Consider the following 20579-nt stretch of genomic DNA (forward strand, 5'->3'; position numbering starts at 1 on the left):
TTATCAAATCCTTTGATCCAGCAGAGCTACTACTGGGCTTATATCCCAAAGAAATACTAACGAAGGGAAAGGGACCTGTATATGCCAAAATGTTTGTGGCAGCCCTTTTTGTAGTGGCTAGAAACTGGAAAATGAATGGATGCCCATCAATTGGAGATTGGTTGGGCAAATTATGGTATATGAATGTTATGGAATATTATTGTTCTGTAAAGAAATGACGGGCAGGATGAATACAAAGAGGCTTGGAGAGTGTTACATGGACTGATGCTGAATGAAATGAGCAGAACCAGGAGATCATTACACACTTCAACAACAATACTGTATGAAGATGTATTCTGATGGAAGTGGATATCTTCGAAAAAGAGAAGATATAATTCAGTTCCAATTGATCAATGATGAACAGAATCATTTACACCCGGAGAAGGAACACTGGGAATTGAGTATAAACTGTTTGCACTATTGTCTTTCTACCCAGGTTACTTTTACCTTCTGATTCCAATTCTTACCCTGCAACAAGAAACTCAGTTTTACACACATATATTGTATCTAGGATATACTGTAACACATGTAACATGTATGGGATTGCCTGTCATCTAGGGGAGAGGGGAGAGGGAAGGAGGGAAAAATTCAGAAAAGAAGTGATTACAGGGAGAATGCTGTAAAAAAATTACCCATGCATATGTAATGTCAAAAAATTATAATTATAAAATTAATTTAAAAAAAAATCAACAACAAAAGAAATACAAGCAAACCCTCTCTCCCAGGCAGTTAACCTATCTAAATCCCTTCCACTTTCTAAATCTCTAATCATCTGGCAATTACATTGGAGATGCTTGTACTGGACACTGCCTTGTTGGTTAAAAAACAAAAACAAAAACAAAAACCTGTATTCTCTCCAGTTGCAATCCATTTCTGCTATCTGATTGTTTTTTGGCTGACTGATCAGATAATCCCTTTCTGCCATGTGATTGCTTTTCTGCTGATCACATCAGAGTCCTGACCCTCTAAAGACTCTGTGGGTATAACCTCAGGTACCATCATGCCCCACCTATCTTTTGATTGAGTTCTTGGAGCTGGGCCCAACCTCTCATTTCTCTGGGTCATGACAATTATAAGGTCTAGTGGAAGCCTTTGTGGCATTTTGGATATGGGGTTTTAGGTCTTCTCTCAGCCTGTCTTCTCACTCTATCTCCATATCTACACTGAGCTCTTAGATGTCAAGCTTTTCCACATTAAAAGCATCAACGAGTTTATCTAGAAGTCCCTTGCCAAGAGGGACCCTGTCTTTCCATGTTCATCATTGTCTGGGTATATTTGTGCTCACTGTAGCAGTGTCTTATGATATCCTCTAAAGGACCATCTTTATATAGTCCCCTTATAATTCTTTTGCAAACCTCATTGGCATTTTCCTTAGCCAAATGTCTGGTCATTATTTCTGTAGCTGCATTTTCTCCAATGGTTCTTGTTACATCTGTTTGCAGAAATCCCACAAAATCCACAAAAGGTTCATTGGGACCTTGCTCTATTTTTGTGAAGGCTTCACCACTATCTTTCTGTCCGAGGAGGAAACCCCAAGTTTTTGTTGCAGCCATGGCGATCTGCTCATAAATTGTTGTGGGATAATCTGTTCTGAATTCTCTCCATTTTGACCTTCAACAGCTAGTTAGTCAAAAGTGAAATGTACATTAATTACTGTTTGCCTGTTGCATCTGACTTGAATCCTACATAATTCATGATACTCCAAAAGCCACAACAAGTTTTGTCCAGGTTCTAAACATTTCCTTGCTATGGATTTCCAATCACTTGGGGTTAGGATTTCATAAGACAAATTATCTAGTAACATCTTAACATAAGATGATGTAGCCCCATAAAGAGTGCAAACTTTGTTCAAATCTTTAATTTTATCCAAATCAAAAGGAGTGTATCTTCTTCTTTTTTGACCTGAAGAGTCAAGCTCTGCAATCACAGGGTATACCTCTATAAAATCAGACATATCTTCTCCTTCATTTATTGCCTTAACCAATGCTTTTTCTAATCTTGTCATAGGCTGCTTCATAGGTGATTCTGTTTGTGTTACTGCTGCTTCCCCTCCTCCTTTTTCCTCCATCCATGAAGGGTTAATTGGAGGGAGGAGGATATGGGAGATGCTCCTGTTGTAAAGTGCCATACTCAGAATTGTACTTAACTCCATTCTTACCTTCATCCTTTTCACCTAGTTTAGTTGGATCCTTCCCTTCCTGCTCTTTCTTTTTTTTCCTTATTCTATAACTTATATAATTTCCTAAAGCCACTTATATTAAATTGTATGTATTAAATGTGTGTTTGGAAATTGACTCAGGTCCATTTTTGTTGTAGTATTGACAGAGTTGCTCTCCTACTAATTTCCATTCCTCTAGATCCAATTCTTTTTCCATAGAGAAGCAAGGAGATATGTACTGCACAGTTTCTAAAAGTTCAGTGATCTGCTCCAAAAGTATAATCAATCCTTAGCTTTTCATAACCATGACAATGCTCTCTAAACATTTTCCTTGAACAGAAGGCTGTTTTCTAAAATTTGCCCCTTTTCACTGAAATTCTACTTTAGCTCTTTAACAAAGTTTCTTTGTTGTACTCACCCTAATTTCTGGGTCAGAGAGACTTTTCCATTGGATCAGGATCAGAGGCTTTTCCACTGAAATCTGTCCCACATTCAGGCGCCAAAATTTAATGTTCTTTTTATCTAAATTGTAGTTGTTCTCTGGGTGCAGGTTTCTTGGGGAGCTTCTGGGAGCAGCCTTAGTTTCAGTTTAGTTTAACAATCCCAAATGCAGCCAGGAGTTAAAGTCCAAATCCTTTATTATCTCTTTCAAAATCTTATCTCCTTTACTTGGGGTTCAACTAGTTTTCTGCTAGCCTATCTCTCTCCTTGGTTCCCGAGAGCTCTTGCTGCTAGTCCTTTGTCTCTGCCAGCTTCAGCCTCTCGTCTTCTCAATGTCTCCATCCAGCACAAAGGTGGAAGTAGGAATGAAGCTTGACTCTGAATCTCCCGAAGTCCTCCTGAAGTCATCTCCCAAAGTTTTCCCAAAGTCCTCTAAAGTTCTCCTGAAGTTCTCCTTGGCCCTGAGAGCTTCCTGCTTATATGTTGCCCACTGAGTACACACCAATCATTTCTTTACAAGGAAACCATTATTTGTTGTAGGATTAAATCAATGCTAAATTAGATTTAACCATTGTCTCCTCAATTCCACTCAGTACCTTGTTTCAAGTTCTGGCCCATAACATCTCCTTGTAGGGTCAGATCAATCATAGTGAACCATGCTAAATTAGATAATTATTGTCTCTATTCATTCCAGTGACTTAGCACCTTGTAAGAATCCTAACATCTTCATTGTAAGGAGAAGAGAGGCAGGACATGAGAATGGCTAAGGCAATGTATGGCACATAGGTTTATTCTCTCTCCAAGCTCAATATTCATATAAAACAAAAGCAGTGCCCCCGAGGCAAAATTACTACAAGAAGAATAAATGTGAGCAAATTACAGTGCTTCTTTGAGTATAAACATTTCATTGCTAACTTGAAGGGAAAGTTGAGCCAACATATAGTTGGCAAAGTGGAACAGAAAAGGAATGGGAAGTTTTCAGAGATTTAGTGTACATCATTATATTTGCTTATCTGGATCAGAACATTTGCAAACAACAAGACTAATTTGACAAAAATAATGGGGAAATTCAAAAGCCACTAAATCTAAAATAAGAAGCAACACGATGGTTCATCTATCTCTAAGATGGTGACATTTAATTTCATCAGAAATAAAGTACAAGCTTAGGGAAATCTAGGATTCTTGGCTCAGTAGGAAGATAGATGAAATTTAAATTTATGCAGATAGTAAGAAGCCAAAGTGCTTTTATGATGTCCTGAAGACTATTTATGGCTAAAGACTTATGGTGCACCTCAACTGTATGGTGCTAATGGAGCCACATTGATTAGTGATAAGGACACAGTTGTAGAGAGATGGGCTGAATACTTCCAGTTGAATGAGATGAGGTGAGATCTTTCAAGACAGTTGTGAAAATCGAGTAAAGCTTCATCTACTTGAGTAGGCCTGAAGGACTCTGAACATTGAGTCAAGGGCATAATTGCATTCCCCTCTCATGATATCTCCTCCCTATTTCAGCCAAATATGGGCAACTATGTACTTATTGGTCAAGTTCAATTTCATGGGCAGATCTCGAGTTTAGAATGTAAGACTTTCAGCCAATGAGGGTCAGTGGTGGGAGGGGGTGTTTTGCGTTAGGGATTAAAGGGGCTGTCCTGCCCACAGGAGGCCCTTCCTCTCTTTGATTGTCTGCTGGAAGGGTGGGACGCCCTTCTCCGGAGAATGTACAATAAACTTTGATTTTTTTTCAAGACCTCTCTCCAGCTTTTTTTTTTTATTAAATGGTGACCCCTCACCATTTCCGTACCACACACAATCTATTGAGACTAGCCATCATCAATTAATGCTGAAGCCATTGACCATATACCTCAGGTTTCCTAGCTGAAATTCCAATTGAAAAAGAGGTTTTGAATGCCATTAAGCTACTTTCATGTGTCAAAACATTAGATGCTGATTCTATTTGAGCTGAGATGTACAAGGTGTGTGGGTGGGGTGGACAAGGGCATCTATTGCTCATCTTAGTCATTAGTTTTTTTTTAATTATTTCACGAAGATTCTGAATATCACCTGGCAGGATAAAATAATAGACACTGAGGTCCTTTTTCAAACTAGACTGCCAAATAGACAAGTATTTCCTGGTTCTGCTCATTTTACTTTGTATCAGTTCATGTAAGTCTTTCTAGGTTTTTCTGAGAGCATCTTGCTTGCTATTTCTTATAGCAGAATAGTATCGTATCACAATCATATATGTCAATTTGTTCAGCCATTCCCCAGTTGATGAACCTCAATTTCCAATTCTTTATCACCACAAAAAGAGGTACTATGAAATTTTTTATACAAATATGTTATTTTCCTTTTCCTTTTTTGTCTGTATGGTACATAAGTCTAGTAGGGATATTATTGGACCAAAGTGTGAGTATATTTTTATAGCCCTTTGAGCATAATTCTAAATTGCTCTCCAGAATGGTTAAATCAGTTTATAACAATATATTAGCGTCTGAATTTTCCCATATTTTCTTCTTCTGTCATTTTAGCCAATATGATAAGTCTGAAATGATACTTCAAGAGTTGCTTTAATATGTATTTCTCTAATCAATAGTTATTTAGAGCATTGTTGACATTGTTGACTAAGTTGACTTTAATGTGATGATATAAAAAAAAAAAAATTAGGAGTAGAAAAGGAATTATACTGGGAGAAGAAGAAAGGGGAGGTAAAATGTGATAAGCCTAGAGGACTATAAAACTGAATACCCTTTGATCCAGTAGTGTTTCTACTGGCTCTTTATCCCAAAGAGATCATAAAAGAGGGAGAAGGATATGTACATACAAAAATATTTGTAGCTGCTGTAGCAGCAGAGAAGGGTCTCCCAGGTCTTCATAAAATTCTTCTTTGATCTCATTAGGGTTCGCCTTGATGGTGACATGGCATTGTCCTGCAAGTGGCAATCACATTGCCATGAGCCTTTTGTTCATGAAGCCTTTGGTAAGCATGCAAAGCTTACTTTTTTTTTGTCATTTTTTTTTTAGTGACAAGGAATTGTAAACTGAATGGATGTCCATCAGTTGGAGAGTGGCTGAATAAGTTATGATATGTGAATGTTATGGAATATTATTGTTCTATAAGAAATGATTAGCAGGATGATTTCAGAGAGGCCTGGAGAGACTTACAAGAACTAAGTGAAGTAAGTAGAACCAAGAGAACATCATAAACAATAACAAGAAGATTATGTGATGATCAGTTTTGATGAACTTGGTTCTTTTTAACAATGAGATGATTTTAAGGTAATTCCAATAGACTAATGATGGAAAATGCCATCTACATCCAGAGAGAAAACTACAGTAATTGAATGTGGATCAAAGGATAGTATTTTCACCTTTTTTATTGTTCATTTGCTTTTTTTCTTTCTTTTTTTTTGTTTTTTCCCCTATTGACCAGATTTTTCTTGGACAATATGATGAATGTGAAAATATGTTTAGAAGAATTGTACATGTTTAACTTATATCATATTATTTGTTGTCTGGAAGAGGGAAAGGGGGAGAAAGAAGGAGAAACATTTGGAACACAAGGTTTTGCAAAGGTAAGTGTTGAAAACTATATGTATTTGGAAAATAAAATGTTATTTAAAAGTTTTTTAAAAGGAAAAAAAGAAATAAATAAGAAAAGTTTTTAAAAAATATTTCCCATTGTCTGTTCTAAATTATTTATACTTTTTAATTTTTTAAAAGCTCCAATCTCCATTCTCCATTTTAATTTCCATTTTTATTTCTTCCTTTAATTATTATATTGACTTTCTACATCATTTTTACAATTACTCTTGTAATTGTCCCATGATCATTTCCGAAGTATTTACTATTCTATTGTATCCTTTTCTTCTGTATCTTTTTGCAAACTTATATTAATCATTCTATCATTCTAAACCATTTAAGTATCTACAACATGGCAGGCATTATGCTAATTTTGGTTACACAAAGACAAAAATAAAAGAGAACCTACCTTTTAAAAGCTTATATTTTATCATGGAAAACATTTACACAATAGAAGTTGAAACCAATCATTATACAAAGTGAATATAAAAATATTCTCCTTTGGGGAAGGCACAAGTAGCTAGAGAAGGAGCAGATTTGAAAAAAACAAAACAAAAAACCACTGTAGATTCCCTTCTATTTAATCTTTGAAAAATTCTAGAAATTTTTACAAGGCAGAGATGACAAAGGAGTCAGGGTAAAAGGTCAGAGAAGGAAGATGGATTGTCATGTGTCAAGGACAAGAGGGTAGTTTGGTTGGACCATAAAGTGTATAAAGAAGAGTAAAAATAAATAATCCAGAAGGATAAGTTTGAGCCAGATTTTATATACCAACAAAATTATTTATATTTGATTCTAGAGATAATAATGGACCTCAGTGTCTTCTGATATCCAGAAGCCTATACGGAGTAAATCTGATGTAGGGATGGAAAAATACTCTTGGCCACGCAAGAAGTTTTTCATTTTACATCATAGAGCTGCATCTCTATTAATAACTAGTCATATGGTCTTAGTTCAGCCGCAAATCCTTTGAGGTCTCAGGTGTGGTAAAACTAAACCTTGGAAGTTAAATTGGGGTTTACAGACAAAGACCATGCCTTAAATCCAAATCATTCTGACTGTTATTGACTGATCAACAATAGATTCCGGGTGAAACCTCACTGGGTCATCATTTGGACACTTATTGCCTCAGAATGAATGTAAATAGCAATTTTTTTCTGTTTTGGTCAGAAATCTTGAGGGACTTCCCCACTTAGATTTACCTGTGTGTGTGTATTTGACTATGTAAAAGAGGCCATTCTCTGCTCTATTTCTTACCTAACCTTTATCTTTGATTAGCTATTGCCTAAATCAAAACTGAGACCTGTTAAGGAGCTTAGCTTAAAAAGACCTTTCCTCTTCACATCCAGAGCCATCTCCAGTTGACTTGATGTATATCTTGCCGAAGGACCCCGATAGCTCTGGAGGAACCTTTCTTCACTTAAATCTGATTTACTTGCATGTCATGGTATCAACTCCCTGAAGTCATGGTCCTTTTAAGAAAGGACAAACAACAACAACAATAGTGAACCCCTGGAGCATTATGAACATTATATAGTTAGTGACATTTTCAGTCCCTCTTGCTATAAGGATATGACTTAGTTATTCATTTATTAGAACCCCATTTTTTCCAATTTATTTATTTTTAGTTTCTATGGTAAGGGTTTTCCTTGTGAAGAATTTTTCTTTCTTTAAAAAAAAAATTCTTTATTTTGGAGCATTTCCTATGATTTTGAGGTGATGAAGAACAATTTTTAAATTTTACTTTGTTTTTAGTTCTAAATATTTTCCTTCATTCCATTCCTTCCCTAAAAGTTAAGAAGGAAACAAATATGAAATCAGGTAAAATATTTCTACAATAGCCAGATATCAAAAATTATTTCATTTTTAATTGATTCTCTAGAGATCCTTAAGTATATAACAGTATATAATTTGCAAAAAGTGAAGGTTTTGTGTCCTGCTTAAATTTTTTTCAATTTATTTTTCTTATTTTGTTGTTAGAACTAGCATTTCTAGTGAAATATTGAAACATATTGGTGATAATGGACATCCTTGCCTCACCTATTATTTTATGAAAGGCTTGTAGTTTATCCCCATATAGTTAATACTTGCTCTTGGTTTTCAATAGATGCTAAAATTCATTTTTGAAATTTTGAATTCCAAACTTCTTCTGTCTCGTGTCTTCCTTACTCACTAAGAACTACTTATCATTTTAAGAAAAGCTCTATTTATTCCTAAACTTTCTGTGTTTTTCATAGGAATCAGTATTATATATTGTCTAAGGTGAAGGAAGAGAAAATCTTTTCTACATCTATTAAAATAATCCCATCATTTAAAAACTTTTGTTATTGTTTTCATCAATTATAGTTTTCCTAACATTGAACCAGCTTTATATTCCAGACATAAACCCAATCTAGTTATGGCATATGACTTTTATGATATATTATTATAAATCTCCTTGCTAATGTTTTGTTTAATTTTCTTGTCTCAATATTCATTCAGGAAACTGGTATGTAACTGTCTTTGTTTAGGTTTTCCCTGGTTTAGGTATTTAAAAGTCATATTTATATCATAAAAGGAATTTGGTAGGATTCCTTTATATGTTTTTTAAAAAATTTCTAAAGAGTTTATATAGTATTGTAATTATTTGCTCTTTAAATGTTTGATAGAATTATCTTTTAAAAGAATTTTGAGTTCCAAAACCTCTCACTCTTCCTATTTTCCCCTCTCATTGATAAGATAAGCAATTAGGTTTTTTTCATGTTAGCTTAATCTGAGATCATGTGTTTTTTCCCCTTTCAGCTGAAGCGTAATAGATTTTGTTTTAGCAAGAATATAGAAAACCAAAAAGTATGTTTCAATATACATTCAGCTTTCATCATTTCCTTCTCTTAAAGTGGACGCATTTTTCATGATAGCTAGTTTTGAATTGTCTTGGATCTTTATATTACTGAGAATATTCAAGTTATTCACAATTGATCTATCATTGTGCAATATTATTGATATGTGTACAATATTTTTCCTGGTTCTGCTAAATTTACTTTGCATCAGTTCATGCAAATTGTTCCCAGATTTTTCTGAGATCATTATGCTCTTTATTTTTTATAGTATGATGGTATTCCATCATGATAACATCACAACTTGTTCAACCATTCCCCAATTGATGAACATCCCCTCAATTTGCAATTCTTTATCACCACAAAAAGAGTTGCTATGAATATTTTTATACAAATAGTTTTTTTTTCCCTTTCCTTTTTTGTCTTTATGGAATATAAATGTAGTAATGATATTATTGGATCAAAGTGTATGCACATTTTTATAGCCCTTTGGGTATAGTTCTAAATTGTTCTCCAGAATGGTTGGATCAATTCACAACAATGTATTAGGGTCCCAGTTTTCCCATATTCCTGCCAACAGTTGTCATTTTCTTCTTTTGTCATTATTAGCCAATCTGATAGGTCTAAGATTATACCTCAGAATTGCTTAAATGTGAATTTCTCTAATCAATAGTGATTCAGCACATTTTTTCATACAACTATAGATAGTTTTGATAACTTTGTCTAAAAACTGCCTGTTCATATCCTTTAACCATTTATCAGCTAGGGAATGACTGATTTTTATTCTTATAAATTTATCTCAGAAATGAGGTTTTTAATCAGAGAAATTTCAGTTATGATTACTGTGTATTTCTTTCCATACAATTTCTCCCTGTTATCTTATTATCTTTCCTTTCCTTAATAGTGGTATTTTTATAAATTTGATTCATTTTTCTAAATATTTGAGAGGAAAAAAAAGCTTTATCAGAGAAAGTTGCTTTCCTTCTAATCTTGGCTACATTGGCTTTATTTGTACAAAACGTTTTAAATTTAATTGTAATTGTAATAATAATTTTTATTTATCCATTTTACATTACATAATGTACTCTATATCTCATTTGGTCACAAATTTTTCCCTTATCCACAACTCAGAAATAAACTATTCTGTGCTCCCTAGTTTGCTTATGGTATCATTCTTTATGTCTAACTCATGTATTCATTTTATGAATATCTTTTCTTGGTATATTCTGTGAAGTATTGGTCTATACTTAGTTCCTGATGAACTTTCCAGTTTTCCTAGGAATTTTTGTCAAATAATGAGTTTTCATCCCCAAAATCTGCAACTTATCAAACATTAGATTATTGTGGTCATTACCTATTATGACTTACGTACTTAAGAGATTCCACTGACCACCTTATTTCTTAGCCAGTAACTTATTGTTTTTATGACTAGATTAAAGAACAAACCATAGAAAATACTGATAATTTCTTCAAACAGAATGACAATAATAAGACAATATACCAAAATTTATGGGATGCAGCCTGATTAAATCAGTACTTACAGGAAATTTTATAGCTCTAAACACATCAATAAAATAGAGAAAAAAACATATGAATTTTAAAAGTAGAAAAACAGTGGAGACTACCTTTCTTCACCTTTTCTCCATTAATTCCCTTGATAATTTTGACCATTTTTTTCTTTTAAATTAATTTTGTTACATTTTCTATTTCTGTAAAAAAATTTTTGGTACTTTGAGCAAATATATTAATTTAGTAGAATTGTCACTTTTATTATACTAGCTTGACTTATTTTCCCAATCAATATTTTCCCAATTATTTAGATCTGGTTTTATTTGTTTGAAAAGTGTCTTGTGATAGATATGAACAGACAATTTTCAGATGAAGAAACTGAAACCATTTCTGGTCATATAGTGCTCTTAAATCACTATTGATCAGAGAAATGCAAATTAAGACAACTCTGAGGTATCCTTTCAGATTTCACACCCTTTCAGATTGGCTAAAATGACAGGAAAAAATAATGACAAATGTTGGAGGGGATGTGGGAAAATAGGACACTAATATATTGGGTTTTTTTGTTTTTTTTTTGCTGAGGCAGTTGGGGTAAAGTGACTTGCCCAGGGTCACACAGCTAGGAAGTATTAAGTGTCTGAGACCAGATTTGAACTCAGGTCCTCCTGACTTCAGGGCTGGTGCTCTTTCCATTGCACCACCTAGCTGCCCCAACACTAATATATTGTTGCTGGAATTGTGAATGGATCCAGTCATTCTGGAGAGAAATTTGGAACTATGCTCAAAAGGTTATCAACTGTGCATACCTTTTGACCTAGCAGTGTCCCCAAGAGATCTTAAAGGAGGGAAAGGGACCCACATGTGCAAACTGTTTGTGACAGCCTTATTTTGTAGTGGCAAGAAACTGGAAACTGAGCAGATGCCAAACAAGCTGAAGAATGGCTGAATGTTATGGTATATGAATGTTATGGAATATTATTGTTCTGTAAGAAATGATCAGCAGGATGATTTTAGAGAACCCTGAAGAGAGTTACATGAACTGATGCTAAGTGAAATGAATAGAAACAGGATTTCATTGAACACAGTAATGACAAGATTATGTGATGATCAATTCTCATGGATGTGGCTCTTCTTGACAATGAGATTATTCAGGACAGTTCCAATAATCTTGTGATGATGAGAACCAACTATACCTAGAGAGAAAATTTTCAATTTTATTAATCTTTTTTTTTTTCTTGGTTTTCAGGATTTTCAATTTGTTGTTTAATTGGAAATTTTTAATTTATTCTTTTTCTAATTTTTAAATACATTCATATGCTTTTTCTCTATTTTATTGATGTAACTGTTTAGAGATATGAAATTTCCTGTCATTTTGTCTGAAGAAATTATCAGTAGTTTCTATGATTTGTTCTTTGATCGAGTCCTTCTTTAGGATCAGATTATTTCATTTTTATCTATTGTTGAATGCCATTTTTATTCTATTATGATCTGAAAACAATGCATTTAATATTTCTGCTTTTCTGGATTTAGTTGTGAGGTTTTTAATACCCTAATATTTTTTTAGGTGTTATGTACTGATGATAAAAGTTGTATTCCTTTCTATTGCCATCCAATTTTCCCCCCAGAAATCTAAGATATCCAAATCTTCTAAAATTGTATTCACTTCCTTGACATTTTTCTTGTTTATTTTTTGGTTAGATTTATTTAAACCTGATTTGAGATCCTTCACTAGTACAATTTTATTGTCCTTTCTTTTTTTAGTCCTTTAACTTGTTGGTTGCATTAAATTTAAAAAGGTTTTGCACAAATAAAAACCAATGTAGCCAAGATTATAAGAAAAACAACAAACTGATAATTTACAGCAAGTTTCTTTAATAAAGGTCTCATTTCTCAATCACATGGAGAACTGAATCAAATTTCTAAGAATATGAGTCATTCCCCATTTGATAAATTGACAAAAGATATGAGCAGTTTTCAGAAGAAAAATAATTATCTATACTCAAATTAAATGCTCTAAATCATTATTGATAAGAGAAATGCAGATTAAAGCAGCTCTGAGGTACTCCTTCCACTTATCAGATTGACTAATATGGCAGAGGAAAAAAATGACAAGTGTTGGAGTGGATATGGAAAAAAATTGGGCACTAATCCATTGTTGGTGGAATTGTGAACTATTTTGAAAAACAATTTTGAACTGTGCCCAAAGGGTCATAAAACTGTATGTACTCTTTGACTTAGCAATGTCACTACTAGTTTTGTAGTTTCCAATTAATTTTTAATTTGTGCTTCAAAGAACATTTATTAAATGTAAGGTTCCATGCATAACTGAGAAATAGATATACCCCTTTCTATTCCCATTCAATATTTTCTAGAGATCTGTTATACATAACATTTCTAAAAGTATATTCGCCTCCTTAACTTCTTTTTTGTTTACTTTATATTTAGATTTATCCAAGTCTGAGAGGGGTAAATTTAGATCTTCCACTTACAGTTTTTATTGTTTATTTCCTCATGTCATTAATTTAACCTTTCTTTCAAGAATTAGGATGCTATATCATTTAATATTTGTATGTTCAGTATTTATATGATTATATTAATATGTTATATTATATTGATTCATTAACAAATGTGATTTCCCTCTTAATTGTTTTTTTTTTTTTTTTTTTTTTTTTTGGTATGTCTGAGATTATGTTTACTATTCCTGCCTTCCCTCCTTTTTACTTCATCTGAAAATTTATTATTCTGTTCATGATCCTTGTTTTAACTATGTATGTTTTTCTGTTTCAAGTTTGCTTTTTCTAAACTATATATTGTTGGATTCTGGTTTCTAATCCATTCTACTATCCTCTTTTGCTTTATGGGTAAATTCATCGCATTTAGTCTCATGGGCATTTTTTTTTTTTTTTGCTTTTTTTTTTTTTTTAACTTTACTTCCTCTTTAAAACTTGTTTTGCTTCTGACTACTGTCTCTCTCAATCTGACTTCCCATTAATCTATATTTTCTTTCTTATCCCCTTTCCTTCCTACTTCCCTATTAGTTAAGATGAATTTTTGTACTTTACTGTGTATATATGTATGTTCTTGAATTAGTTTAGATGAGAGTGATTTAAAGCATTGTCCATTTCTTCTTCATTGAATGAACTTTTCCTTGGATGTCTCATTTTCTTGTTCTTTTTCTCAAAGCATCACTCTTTTTCACTCCTTCATTCTTATTTTGATATTATCCTGATGTAATAACTCACTCTCATGTCCTCTGGCTATAAGTAGATTCCTTCTAATTGATCACGTGATTATAAACTTATTGGTAACATGTATCATCTTCTTATATAAAATGTAAATAATTTAATCTTATTTAGTCCCTTATGATTATTTGTTCATATTTATGTTTTTATTATCTTGACTGCTGTGTTTGAATATAAAATTTTTATTTATTTTTAGTCTTTTCATCAGTAATGCTTAAAAGTCTTTTGTTTCACTGAATCCATTTTTTTGTTCTATGATAATAATCAATTTTTCTGGGTTATTTTTAATTGTAATCCTAACTCCTTTGCCTTTCAAAATAACATATGCCAAACTCTCCATATTTTGTACTATAGGTGCTAAATCTTTTGCAGTCCTGACTGTGGCTCCACAATATTTGAATTTTTTTTTTTTTTTTTTTTTGGCCCATCTCAACTTCACCTGGGCCACTAGAAAGAGGAATTTTTCTTACTTTTTCTCTTTTTGAGTTTTACCTTACATTAGAGGAACAGCAACAAATCTGGAAAAGATTGCAAATGCTACTTCTAACGGAAGGCAGATTTGTTCAATTTGGTTGAGTTGTGAATAAGCTATTATATTTTCCCCTTCACCTGGGAGCTCTGGATTTTGGCTATAATATTCCTGGGATTTTCCATTTTAGTATTTTTTTAGGAGGTGACTAATGGATTCTTTCAAATTCTATTTTGTCCCCTGGTACTGAGATATCTAGACAAATTTCCCTTATAATTTCTTGAAATATGATGTTTATACTCTTTTTTGTTCATGGCTTTTAGGTGGTCTAATAATTCTGAAATTATTTTTTTTCTTATTTTGCCAGATTATATTTCACTTTTTGTATTAGCTTCTTTTGGGCAGGCAGTACACTTGGGAATAATATTGCACCAGGCATAAAAATGTTATTAGAGGTAAAATTTCTTGGTAGTTTTAAAGCTCCACCCTCTGATGTGCTAAAGATTGGGTTTTAATTGCTTATGTTATGTTATAGTTATGTCCGTGCATTTTTTTCCTACTGTGACTGACTTCTATAATCAGAACAATGGTCAATAGAAACTGTTAATGCAAGTCAATTATGTCATACCTTGCTGTTTCCAATCTGGTTATATATAATCATTATATCCTAAATACTTGGGCAAATAAGTATTTAGCCTGGTCAGCTGTCTGTTACTGGATATTGTGTCTATGACATTCAAGTGTTTTTAAAGGATAATTAACAGTGGTCTGTGAAATTTAACTTCTGTTTTTTGTTTTTTGGGTTTTTAAAAATTGGACTATAACTGACAGCTTGTTTGCTTATATGATGCACCATGTGTTGCAGATTGTGAAGCCTTGCTTTGTAATGTACTCCATAAGGTGGACTCAGAGAGAGATTCTTGGTGGTAATCACAGGGCCCAAAAGTGAAGTATATCTGGCAGTCTCTGATGTCCATCATATGCTTATCCCACTTGGTAAAGTAGTTTGAGATGCCCTCCAGCAGAGGGTGGACTTTGGCAGTGATGGTTAGCTGCATAATGTTCACTGTTACTGGGTTGGACTACTTGGAGAGCTTCCTGGTGCTGGACAGCTCAACAACTTCAAAAGTATCAATGGGCTATATGAACATTTTCTTTTTTTTCTTTCTTTCTTTTTTTTTTTTTTAATTATAGTTTATCAACAGAACATATGCATGGGTAGTTTTTCAACATTGCTCCTTGCAATCACTTCTGTTCCAGCTTTTCCTTTCCCTCCCTCCACCCGCTCCTCTAGATGTCAGGCAGTCTCATACATGTTAAAGTATATCTTAAATACAATATATGTGTACACATGTGTACAATTCTCTTTTTGCATAAGAAAAAATAGGATTCAGAAAGGTAAACATAACCTAGGAAGAAAAACAAAAATGCAAATAGTCCACATTCATTTTCCAGTGTTCTTTCTCTGGGTGTAGCTGGTTCTATCCCTCATTGATCTATTGGAACTGAATTGGAAATTCTCATTGAAGATATCCACTTCCATCAGAATATATCCTCATATAGTATTGTTGTTGTTGTGTATAATATAATGTATAATGATTGCCTGGTTCTGCTCATTTCACTTAGCATCAGTTCATCTAAGTCTCTCCAAGCCTCTCTGTATTCATCCTGCTGGTCATTTCTTACAGAACAATAATATTCCATAACATTCATATACCACAATTTACCCAACCATTCTCCAATTGATGGGCATCCATTCAATTTCCAGTTTCTAGCCACTACAAAAAGGGCTGCCACAAACATTTTGGCACATACAGAGCCCTTTCCCTTCTTTAATATCTCTTTGGAATTGAATAAGAAATTTAAAATTTCATATTAGAATTATAAGCTCACTCAAATCTAACAGGCCTGAGCTTCCAAATTATGGGAACTTGACCGTTCCATGAACTCTGTATATTTTTGACACTAGATGCTGGGAACTAGCCATTCCTAGAGATGTTTGTGCTCCAGAGAAGAGTGGCTCCCTCCCTGGGCATAGACAATTAATAAAGAACTGTCAAGATACAGACGATATGGAATGAGTCAGCTAGTGAAGCCCTCCCGTACCCCGCACCTGCACAGATGTATTTGCCAAACCCTTATATAATTTTTTGGCAAAAATCCTTCTTTGTCTAAAGACATATAAAAAGTCAGTGTCCCATATTATGACCGAGTCTCATCCATGGGGAGGACGCTTCGCCCGGAAAAATCTTTACACAACTCAAGTTGAGAAGGCTGAAAAAGAGGGGCTCCCAGCCATTTGATGATCTTGTGGGTTCCCTTGAGTTGGTGATGTATTCTCTTCCTCTATCTGCTATAATAGTCATATTGTTAATTGTTCTTATTTCTATTTTTTATGCAAATCAAAATTGTCTGTACTTTGTCTTATTTAATTAAAACTTCTATATTTTCATTTTTTAATTGAGCTTGAGAGCGTCATTTATAGGAGCGAATCCGAACTTTTCTTTAAAATCACAATACAGGGATATAAGCCCATACTGCTGGATCAAAGAGCATGCACAGTTTGATAACTTTTTGAGCATAGTTCCAAATTGCTCTCTAGAATGGCTGGATCTGTTCACAACTCCACCAACAATGCATCAGTGTCCCAGTTTTCCTGCATCCCCTCCAACATTTGTCACTATCTTTTCCTGTCATCTTAGCCAATCTGACAGGTGTATAGTGGTATCTCAAAGTTGTCTTAAGTTGCATTTCTCTGATTAATAGTGATTTGGAACACCCTTTCATATGAGTAGAAAAAGTTTCAATTTCATTATCTGAAAATTGTTCACTGTATGAATATTTTAAAGCCTACTTTCTTGACTTTGAAATTTACAGTAAGGCTAGGCTTTGCTCATCTCTTGGGGTTAAGGGGTATGTTGTTTAGCCTGAGCTTCTATTTTTATATTATAATACCTTCACAGATCAATCTAGGAAACTAAATTTCTGTGCTTCCAATGTGGCATAATTTAAGAAGAGATTATTTTATTGACCTCCTAATCTGTACTCTGCTTCTTAGGTGATCATGACTGCTTTTCTCTGGTATTCAGTCCCTTTACCATCTCTGGAAGCAAGGCTGCTCCTTTCCACAGCTGCTCCCACTGCAGCCCACTGTTGCCATCACAGCCTGCTCCTACTTCCAAGGGAATGTGGTCCTGGCCATCCTGTACCCCAGCGTCTGCAAACTTCTGTCTATCTTCCTAGGCCTCTCTGGTGTGGAAAAAATGATTCATTGTCACTTTTTCTTTACTTTCTTTGTCAGAATTCAGTTTGATCCTTTTTCTGTGGTCATTGTGGAAAACTTTTTTTTTTTTTTAATTTTTTTATTATAACTTTTTTTTTTTTTTTTTTTGACAGTACATTGCATGGGTAATTTTTTACAACATTATCTTTTGCACTCACTTCTGTTCCGATTTTTCCCTTCTTTCCCTCCACTCCTTCCCCAGATGGCAGGCAGTCTTATACATGTTACATATGTTATAGTATATCCTAGATACAATATATGTGTGCAGAACCAAATTTCTTTTTGCACAGGAAGAATTGGATTCAGAAGGTAAAAATAACCTGGGAAGAAAAACAAAAATGCAAATAGTTTACACTCATTTCTCAGTGTTCCTTCTCTGCGTGTAGCTGATTCTGTCAATCATTGACCAATTGGAACTGAATTAGATCTTCTCTTTTTCGAAGATATCCATTTACATCAGAATGCATCCTCATACAGTATTGTTGTTGAAGTGTATAATGATCTTCTGATTCTACTCATTTCACTCAGCATCAGTTCATGTAACTCTCTCCAAGCCTCTTTGTATTCATCCTGCTGGTCATTTCTTACAGAACAATAATATTCCATAACATTCATGTACCACAATTTATCCAACCATTCTCCAATTGATGGGCATCCATTCATTTTCCAGTTTCTAGCCACTACAAAAAGGGCTGCCACAAACATTTTGGCATATACAGGTCCCTTTCCCTTCGTTAGTATTTCTTTGGGATATAAGCCCAGTAGTAGCACTGCTGGATCAAAGGATATGCATAATTCCAGATTGCACTCCAGAATGGTTGGATTCGTCCACAACTCCACCAACAATGCATCAGTGTGTGGAAAACTGTTTAGAGTAGTTCAGACAAAGTTGTTAACTTTTAATGTGTTATCTCGACTCTGCTGGGAGCTAAACTTTAAGTCATTCAACTATTTGGTTGGAAGTACTTCTACTTTTAAAGGAAGGGCTCTATGAGTGAGGTATAAGAGACATTGGGGGCACTATATATAAGGAATGGTGCTATCACCTTAAAATACAGAATGTTCCCAAATTTTAGTGTAGTTTTAAACTTGTTAAAAATTGGTAAAGCTTAAAACTCCCCTAAGATTTTTGGGACATCTTGTACTATTAGCATTTGAAGGTGTACAGGTCAAATTGATAAGTTATTTCTGTTTCAGTTATATTCTTTTTTTTTTTTTTTTTAGTTATATTCTTGTATCAATTCCTGCAAGAAGTACAATTTGAGGGATACAATGCAGTCCAACTCATTTCCTTAATCACCTTTATATCTTTTAGGAAGCCTAAGTAATGTCTTCCTTGGTTCCAGGTCTTGGAATATGTTTTAATGACACCAAAACATTTTTATGAAAGTAAAAAAAAGTGCAATCATTATGACATTAGGTTTACTGAATGCTGAAGACATTCAGATATTTGTAATTGTATAGGCACACACACACACACACACACACACAAATCCTATTGTATCTAGACTAGAGGCAACATAATGTAATAGAAAGAGGATCACCTCTTTGAGAGTCAGGTACAGGATTCTGATTTTATCTCTGCCATTATCTTGCTTTGATAACTTGTAAAAAGTCTTGGACTTTGTTTTCTTCATTTGTAAAATGAGGGAGGTAGATTAATTTATCCTTAAAGTTGCTTCCATTTCTAAATTTTGGATCATAAATTTAGAGGAGGAACAGATCACCTAGTACGACACATTCATTTAAAATTAAGAATAGTGAAGTGCGGAGAGATTTAATAACTATCAAGGTCACATAGGTATTAAAATCAAGATTTAAAACAATGGGGAAATTCTTGGAAATCCATTAAATTCTCCAATCAAACTGTTAGGTGTAAAACAACAACAATACCCTCTAACATTGTGTAGAATAGAAGACTTCTGTTTGATTCCCTGCTGGATGAACTTCTCCCGGAAGAGCCAGTTGCTGAACAAGAACAAAGATTTTTGAAGTCTCAATGGAGTAAATAAACTGAGCTTATTTTCCCTCTATTCCCTGAAGGTCCTCCAGCAATTCAGTATTTTGGGTAGAAGAAAAAGTTTCATTTCTTCTTCAGGGTTTTATAAAAGCTCTTCTAATCCTCAGTTCCTTAAAACTAATTGAGGATTACTTTGGTGCAGTGTCTTGTCTGTCATCTCCTTCTATCTTCAATGCCAAAGCACTGAGTGCTTCTGCCTACAGTACCCAAAGTTCTCTTCTAAATGGATTTGGACACCTGCAGAAGATTCAGATACTAAAAGAGAAATATCCACAAAGTTTCTGACTGATTTGGGGCTAAAGTCACTAGATATGAAACAAACACTGAGTTACCTGCTTGATGAGAAAACAAATGATGAATGTTTCTCCACAACTGGAGTCCTAGATAGAATATTGTATTTTCCTCTTTTTTTTTTTTTTTTTTTTTTTTTTTTTTTTTTTTTGCCTCTAGCTCCTCAAGAATGGATTCAATAGAAATTCCTTTGAATGTTTCCACTAATGCCCACCTCAGCCTCAGGTTGGGCTACTAGAGAGAGGAGTTTTTCTTACTTTTCCTCTTGCTTTTGAGTTTCACCTTATAATAGAGAAACAGATCCAGAAAAAACTGCAAACACAAGTTCCATCAGAAGGGAGGAGTGAAGGCAGGTATATCCAGTTTGGCAAAGTTGTAACCAGTGCTTCTTGTGAAAGGTATAACAAGATACAACCAAGTTGTTGAGAGAGCATAACCCTCCCACTAGTGCCAATCCTAGTCTTTGTTCAAGATACTCTGTTTTAGCAAAAAATAGCCAGATAGTACAAGACCTGGAGTCAACAAGACCTGCGTTCACTTATCTAGCTTTGGACCCTTATTTGTTATGACCCTGGCAAGTCACTTCAACTTTACTCAGTTTCCTTATTTATAAAATGGGAATAATAATAGCCCTGCATTCCAGGGCTGTTTTGAAGAGCAAAAGAGATAATATTGTAAAGCACTGAAGCCAGGTTTGGTAAATATTAAGTGCTCTATAATGCTTTATGT

Source organism: Sminthopsis crassicaudata, chromosome 4 (assembly GCF_048593235.1).
Source record: "Sminthopsis crassicaudata isolate SCR6 chromosome 4, ASM4859323v1, whole genome shotgun sequence".
In the NCBI taxonomy this organism is placed as follows: Eukaryota; Metazoa; Chordata; class Mammalia; order Dasyuromorphia; family Dasyuridae; genus Sminthopsis; species Sminthopsis crassicaudata.